This window comes from Trachurus trachurus (assembly GCF_905171665.1).
Source record: "Trachurus trachurus genome assembly, chromosome: 1".
NCBI classification, from domain to species: domain Eukaryota; kingdom Metazoa; phylum Chordata; class Actinopteri; order Carangiformes; family Carangidae; genus Trachurus; species Trachurus trachurus.
Window position 1 is genome coordinate 29,507,858 of NC_139891.1, and position 9,060 is coordinate 29,516,917.

The window sequence follows — 9,060 nt, forward strand, 5'->3', positions numbered from 1 at the left end:
TTCCCACCCCCCACATAGTACCTCCGCGGACCCCCTGTTGAAGACTTCTGCTTTAAAGGGGACATATGATGGAAATATCAATTTGAAGGCCCTTTAACACATATTTGGGTGTTTGTCTTGTCTTCCGACCCCCAAAATGTGAGAATTGACAAAAAAAAATCTGTAATTTTCAGGCTCCCGACGTTGAAATCCATGTGGTTTTACAAGCTGTTCTCTCAGTTGTCTGACAATGATGTCATTAGTTTTACAATTTGCTTAATACCACCCCTACCTGTGAGTACCGGTACCAGTAAAGGGGGTGGGGCAAGAAGTGGCTCATTTGCATTTAAAGGGACAGGCACTGAAACCAGCCGTTCTGAACACGGCTGTTTTGAGAGGATGAATAGAGCTGTGATGTTTGATCCTTGGGGTATTTTGACCAAAGCATGTCACAGACATGTCTTTAAGACACCTGGGAACTATTTCAATTTATGGAAAAGAGGCATAATATGTCTCCTTTAAAACAGTGACATGAAGCCAAAACAAAAAACAAGAACAAAGGCAGAAGAGCCCAAACAACAGGAACATATAAACCCATAAGAACCTGAGGAACACAAGAAACCAAAGACGTGAAGTTGAGACCAGAAGGATTTTCAGCTCACAAGGAAGAGGAAGTCTTTGTTATCACAGCTAAGTTCCTAGGGAAAGGGAAGTTGCCAGTTTGGTGTATTTAAGATACAGTGGTGTGAACAGGACAGTCCACACTTACTTGGACAGATTGTCAAACTGTGACTTGTGGTGAGATGCTGTCATTTACATTTTTAGTTCTGTAAATGACGTGCCAGGGTGCAAAGAAAGAAGAAACAAAAAATGTCAAACAACAGAGTCAGAGTGACAAAGAAACAGATAATGGCTTGTTTTTACTCAAGAGTATGTGATACTCGTCATGGCAGAGAAACGTTCAGGTTTGATATCAAACACAAAGAAAAAAAAACATCAACAGGACCAAGTGAGGAGTCTCTTTCCATGGCTTGATGATAATTAAAAAACAGATTATCAGCTGCAATTACTAACACAAATTTTTAAATTTTCCTTGACATTCGATGTCCGAAGGCTAAGGCCTTGACATCAGACAGTTGAAGGCCAAACTTAATGTGGGGTTTTCATATTGATTATTTTCATTAGATTTGTGATCAAATTAGCAGCAAAACATTATATTTTAACTAGATATTACAATTAATGACCAATTAAGCAGCTGCAGAAGTCCCTTTCATTTTACTTTGACATTGGATGACAGACTGAACTTATGGCAGAAAACAGAACATAGAGTTTTCCATCTGATCATTTGATCAGATCTTTGATAAAATTACCAGGTAAAGTTACTGAAAATATTATATTTAAACTAAATGTGATACTTAATGACCATTTTAGCAGCTACTGACACTACTTTGTTTTGTTTTCCCTTGACATTTGATAGTTAAAGATATAAGCAACATGGAGCTTTCCAATTGTTTCATTTTGTCTATTGTGATGAAATTAGCAGCAAATCTTTAACTTGAAATATTTTTTTAACAACCAGCTGTTAATTGTAATGTCATTTCCTCTTGATATCAAATGGTTGAAGGCTGAACTTAATTAAAGTTAGAAATTTTAAATCGATGTGCCTATAACAACACAGCTCTAGAAGCTTTAATGTAAGATTTCTTTTTCTATCTGAACCTTTCATTAAATGTTTTCAGCAGCAAAAATAATGGTTAAACATAGAAGTTGTGTCTGCTGGAGACTCTTCTTTTTTGTAACATGCAGGGTTTGCCACTCTGGGCCACCGTACTTAAACCTCCTGCTTTGACAAAGCAGCAGCCACCAAGAAATGTTTCAGTCAGCCCAGAATCATGAACCACAGAATCAATCTAAGCTTTTACTGTGAAAAACCTCCATAGTATTGAACTTCCTGTGTGTTAAACAGACACATAATAAATAAATCTCCAGTGTCCACGATGCAGAATATAAAACCCTGTTGGGGCTTTGAGGAGGAACGGTCAACCACTGAGAATGTGACAGAACCAGTTTTGTCTCTTCCTGTTTGTGTCCGACTGCAGGTGAAGAGACTCACGGAGACGGAGGAAGATAAGTTGTGATTTACAGATCATCGTTGTTGTTGGCGGCGACTGAGTCGACTCCAATCTGATCAGTTCAATCAGATCCATCACATGATGTCACAGGTAAAAAACAAGCTCATCACTTTTAGACTGGAGCTCAGTGAAGAGCGAACCGACTCCTGCTGAGAGGAAACAAGGTGTGTATGTTCACTTGTCTTTATGTAGGCTACCTGTGTGTGTGTGTGATACAATATTGAATCAAACAACTACAACAATCATTATATATGTTTTTAGATATCTTATATAGCCTATTGAATCTATCTCTATCACGGTGTATTGCACCTATTAGCATGAAATGTGATACACTACTCACAAAAAGTTATGATGTTTGGCTTTTGGATTAAATTTCAGAATGCACCTAAAATGCATTATAACATTTACAGGTGAATTTAATTTAACCTTTTCTGAACGTTGTTACAGTAGCTTTTGTTTGAGATAAAGACATTACCATTGCATCCTTCTACTTAAAAGACTTTCATGATAGAATATCACTGTAGCAGGAACTGTTTATAGGGATATTCTTGTCAAATATTCCTAACTTTTTGTGAGTATTGTATGAATATTATGCAAACACTAAGCCGTGAGCCAACCACATGATTGAGGACATGAAAGTTCTTGTTGGTTATAATTTCTAATTTTGTGGTAAAATATTTTCATGTTTCCCAATAGTGCTGCGAGTAAACTCTTTGTTTATTTGGTTTCTGTTGAATGTTTACGTATTGATCTGTATCTAACAGAAAAATGAAATTCAAGGTGCAATGTTCAAATTTAAATTCCACTGAATTAACTTGAGAGAAAAAACATGAACTTGACCTCAAGTCATCCATTTCTTAAACATAATAAATGAATTACTTCATGTTTGGGAATGTGAAAAACAATGCATATACGCAGGTTTCTGAATGTTGAACTGGACTGTGTGACCTGCTGGAAACTATTTTGCCGTCCAAACTGGATTCCAGACCAATCTGTCAATCGAGGCATTTCACGTTGTCATTCCTCCTGCAGGTCGGCCGGCTGACGATGGGTGGCTCCTCCTCTAAGAAAACCTTTCTCTGGCAAAAGAAGAAGAAGTCACCTGTGAAGAAAGCCTGGAGTCAACTGAAGGGGGCGCTGCCTCACAAGAAACGCAGCAGCAGGAGCAGGAGGAGGAAGAAGAGCGTTTTCTCCCTGGACAAACTGAACCTGGATAACCTGGGGAAGGAGAAACCGAACTCCCAGCAGAGGTTCTCGCTGCCAACGGACAAGAAAGAGAAAGAGCCGATATCACTGAAGAGATTCTCCCTGGGTAACAACAACGTGAGGAAGGAGTCGATTCAGATCACAAAGAGGGAGAGGGACGGAGGAGGGCTGGGGAAAATAATAGGTGATCAGATAAGAAGAGCTTCACATGCAAAAACAGGCAAACGTTCCTCCCTCAGCGAATCTGGAGGAAACAAAGGAAGAAAATGAAGCAAACTGGTTCCAAAATGAAAGTCAATGAGCTCCTGAAATCCAAAACAAATGGGACGAATCAGACTGAAAAAAGACTGAATAAGGTTGAAAGACATAAAAAAGAAAAAGAAAAAAGGAGAATATGGAGAGTCAGAGTAATTGTTGCATTGTGAGTTTTTAATGTCACATTCAGTGTCAGTGTCAGATGATCATGGACGAGACTGAAACACCTTGATGTCAGTTTTACACAGATGTAACATTAATTAGCTGCAGTACGTTTACCAGAAAAGCTTCATCACGACACTCTTCACAAAAAAAAAAAAATTCTTGGTTTGATGCTGATGAAACATGACGAGCTTCACTTCCCTTTATGGTTGCTATGGCATTGCCTCTCTTTAAGTGCACTAAAATACTGTACATTAATATATATACTACCACAATGATGTGATCATAAATAATAAAAAGGTTTGTCTCACAAACAATTTATGGAAAAAAAAAAAAGGCAAATGATAATTTCTCTCCGGCATATGGACGAGTCGACTCACATGACGCAAATACCACAGTGTTAGCAGCACAGTGGCAAAAAAATATTACAATTCAACAACAAAACCTGGAGGAAGGAGCTGTTTATAGCATATAACCTTTATAAAAACAACCACACTGGATACCACTCCTAACCAAATAATAAAATAAAATTATTTATTTAAATTTAGCGTAAAAACTGATAATAATCTGTATTTAAGATGTTACAAGTTTAGACCTGAAGAGGGTTTGATTACAACTTAACCCTTTACTGGACCGTTTCTTAAAACTGGGTTATGAATCCTAATGAAGGAAAATGGTAATACACTACTTAACGATTCACTGGATCATAATAATCCATTAATATTTAAAGCTTTTGTTGCTCGGATGTGACGAATGAATGTGGCTGGTGTTTAAATTCTGCAATATATTAATATTTGTCACATTGATGATGATTTACCAACATGTGAACCAAGTTTGTTCATAGAAGGAAAGTAGCAAACGATCCATCAGGTCTTCAGTTTATCATTCTAACAATAAAGTCAGATAATTAAAAAAAAAAATTAAAAAAAAAATTGAGAACCACCTTCGTGCCATTATTGATAAAGAATAGTTCAATAATGTGGCAGGAAGTTAAAAAAAAAATCAAAGTAATAATAATTAAACTAGACTTATAAACCGGTAACTGAAGGCAACCAGGTGGGCATGACAACGACGGCGGCGGCTGAAGAGGCGTAAAAAGGTGATTGGACGATATCATTGAGGAAAAAAGCAGCAACAGTAAATATGGTTTTGGCTGAGTTGCTTTGTTCAAACTTTCTTTCTTTCTATCTATCTTTTTTTAATTCCTGCATTAATTAAGGCGCTCGTTAAAACACTGAGCAAATTTTGTGTTTTTCCACAACCTGGCAACCCGAATGCTGTTCTCCACTGCAAACCAACAAAGCACTTAAAAAACAAACAATGTGAGATGTGGAAGCTTGTCTCCTCCATGAGGTTCAGAGGAGTTTGTGCTCATGAATCCTGGTTAAAGGTACATTTCCAGTGAGTCTGGTTGCCAGTTCATTAGGGACGACTTGATTTTACAAGAGGCGTTGGAGGCTGAAACTCATTTACTGCATCTATCCGACAGGTGTTTCTATTCTTCTGTCAAACATCCCTCTGTGTGTGACGCAGCACCACGACCTGCAACATCCATAACCTTTGTGTACCTTATAAATTGACACTTTAAATCACCTGTGTCACATTGTTTCTGTTCTGCCGGTCACTCCACACACTTTCAGTCATGTTGTCGACATGTTCCAGTTGTTCAGTCGCCTCTTCTTCTACCACCGTCTGTTTTTTTTGGGGAGGAGGGAAGCTGACAGGTTGTTTATGTCCAAACAGGAAATGTCAGTATCCCTCCTCTCCTCCCCTCATGATGTGCAAACAGCCCAGTTTACCTCCATGTAGCCTGCTGAGGGCAAACAAGCCACTTGGTTCCATTTGAACAAGACGATGTATACTGTATCTACGTGCAGCATCCGTCACGTTGCCCAGCAGCTCCAGCTGATGCCAGATGTTGGTCGACTCATCTTGAACGTAGCTTTATCACCGGCGCAGAGGTATAAAATCAACAGTTTGTGATCCTGTCACAACAGTCTGCCTGCTGAGGAGAAACAGGCCTCGGGGCTCGTTTACACACACACTCCAGACTGTGTGCACGCACGTCCTCCTCCTCTTTCTCTCTCTCTCTCTGCAGCTGCTGAAAAGTTGTTGTTGTATTTTTTTTTATCGTTGCTTAAAGTTAACTCCAGTTTTCTGAAGAGGCAGGTTTTTCATCCGAGCCGTCGCCGTTGAGTAGCGTCCCGTTGCTCTTCTGTACCGTGGCAGTGCGAGACTTAAAGTTCTACAGACAAGAGGTGGAGAGACAGAGGAGGAGGAGGAGGAGGGGAAGAGGAACAGGGTTGAAACCAGGTAAAAAAAAAGGTGCAGGAAGTGGAGAAGAAAAAAGAGAGAGATTGGGTTAGTTATGGGTAGATGATGCAAAAACAAAACAAAGAAAAAAAAAAAAGAGCTAAAACCAGCTGAGATATGAAAAACAGATTTAACCCCCGACAGCGTTTGACACAAATCCAGATGTTAAGCTTCACCAGGTTTGTTATGACAGAGCAGCCAGAGGAGCAGACGAAGCGGGACAGACGGCGACGACCACACGAATCACATGACGGAGGAGGCGGATTTATGCATTTATTCATGTTAGGTTGAACAAAGTGTGTGTACAAAAATAAACCCAGAATAATAAGAAAAACGTTTCTGAACTGCCAAAACAATACAAAGTCAAAAATAAGTATCAGAAAAAAGAATAATAATAAAATAAAAGTTGGAATATAATATAGTGTTTTATCCCTTTTGAAATTGAAATGGCCTTCACTTCCCTCTACAGAGCATTACAGTTAATAATTAACAGTTTTCTCATCCTCCTTTTGATCATGAGTCACTGCATATTTTACTTTCAACACACAGTGAGTGAGTTTCTGTGAATGATTGTACACACACAGACACACACACAAGCACACACACACACACATGGAACAACACAATCATGACAGCAATAAACAGGCTGTGTGTGCGTGTGTGCATGTGTGCGTGTGTGTGTGTATGAGAGAGGCAGAATGACAGAGTCCATGCCTCCAACATGCCAGAGTAACAAGTCAGAGGAAATGTGGCGAGGCGCGATGACCCACTCTAACCGCCAGCGCACATCTGGACCGGTTTAAAACTGTACAACACGAACACACACGTGCACACATCGGCAGACAACATGAAAACGATGGTGTGTGTGAGTCAACAACGGGATGATTTCAGCTGACGACGATGTTAAGGCCTCGTTTTATTAGATGTGACTGATCCTTCATGTCCAGCTCAACGTCTGCCTCATGGAAACTTGGACATCCGGCCTGCCTGCCTGCGTTGCATGAATGTACATGTGTGCAGTGCACGGGATTTTAAAACATGTTTCATGGAGAAACATTATCATCGTGGCACAAAGAGACTTCACACGTATCGGCTGAACAGGAAACATCAAGAGACCACAGACCGCGGTGGGGGGGTATAATAAGGTGGTGGTGGTGGTGGTTCATCTTGTACTTACTGTTCCTGGCAAAGACAGTAAGTGACTCTAGTTTGGTGTCAAAATAGCTGAACGATGATAGATAATGTCTCAACAAAACATAACGGCATGTGTGAAGAAAACGCTCAATCATGGAAGTCTTGACTATTTCATGCTGAATAATAAATGAGGAAATACACGCAACTAACTGTTGGTCAGCTATAGAGTTAACGTAGATCAGTTCTGTTGCTTCAGTGTCTAAATGTTGAAGATGGACATTATTTTTCACTCAAAATGACACATTTGACTGAAGACTGATGAGTCTGCAGCTGCATGAGACTAACTACACACTATATGGTTCAAGGCTTGTCACAAAAACTATAACAAATCCAAATAACCCCGAAGTGTTTTAGTCCGGTACAGTTAATATTATTATTATTACAACATGTTTGATTCCAGGTGAGGCTGCCTCTGATTGAATATCTGCAATAATAACCAATGAGAGCGAGCGAGCGGACCAGCAGGAGGAGGCGTCTGAACTTTTTACAGCTCACCAACATGGCAGCTCACTGAGATGGTGTACAGAAACACGAGAGCAGCAGCTGCTCATGCAAAACAGACCATAAAAAGGGTCAATAAGGAAAAGCTGTGGCCGTTGGATGTTACTGAGTTTCTGCCAGGTGTGTACTGTATATGTGGGTGTGATCTCTGGCCCAGTGTGAACTCAGAGGACTGTAACGGTTACAACTGGTTCAAACTGACCAGGTGTTTGTGGTTTTTGATGGTGTGACCCATCGCAGGCCTCATGTCTGTTCTCATGCAGAAGTTTAGTTTGATATAAAGTGAGCGTTTCACACTAAGAGATTGAAATAGACATGAAACTCACCATTAAACCGAACGGAGCAAAGTGTGAGGGGCATTTACCACAGATCAGCTAGTTTCTAACAAGTCAACCACAGGCTCATTGTGTTGAACTGCTACATCTATTCTCTGCCCCAGCGGTTCACATGCATGTGGCTTTTCAGAGAATGGATGAATGTGCAACACCTTCCAGAAAGTGTTGGTAGAGTAGATGGTAAAGGAAAAAAAAAGAAAAAAAAAAGCAATAGCTGCAGGTTTCAGGTGTGAGGTTTTACATTCAACATGGCGTCACTGTTGGCACAGACCAAGCAGAAGCGTGTTAACGTCGTACATCGACTCAAGCAGAGAATCAAAAGGGGAAATTTACATTTTAACTGAAGTGACTCATACAGGTTTGCAGCGTTTGACATCCACATATAATAATTAGTGTTAGAACTATTAAAAAAAACAAAAAACTTTTGCATTTTCTCAGCTGGTTCGTTCATGAAAAAAAAAGGACAATTTTATCACTGCAACTTCACACTTGTATCAACCCCTGCTGGCTCTTCTTCACTGCAGAACACAACCACAATCTCTCCTTCCTTCCCGATGAATAATGACCATGTATGTTTTACAGAACATTATGACGTCACAGTGAAGCTGACCTTTGACCTTTTTGGGTATAAAACGCCCTCACTTCATGGTTTTATCTTGAGTTACGGCCCTAAAAGTCTCTTTTCTGATATGTTATTTGACCTTTGAGCTGGAGACATGATGCGTCCGGCTCCTCTGGCTTTTACAGACACAGAGGGACAAGGACGAACTCGACGCAGCTTGAGAAAAATACATTAACTATTGATTATTGCTGTTTTTTCTACACTGAAACTGGATTTCTCTGGGCCACGTCATCGTCTTTTGACCCTGAGGGCGGAGGTCTGTGTTGTTGGGTGCTGAGCAGGTGTGCACGGTGGTTTAGCTTTAGCTTTTTCCCTTAAAACAAAAAACAAAAAAACCCCAGCGTGTGGTGGCGGCTGCTGA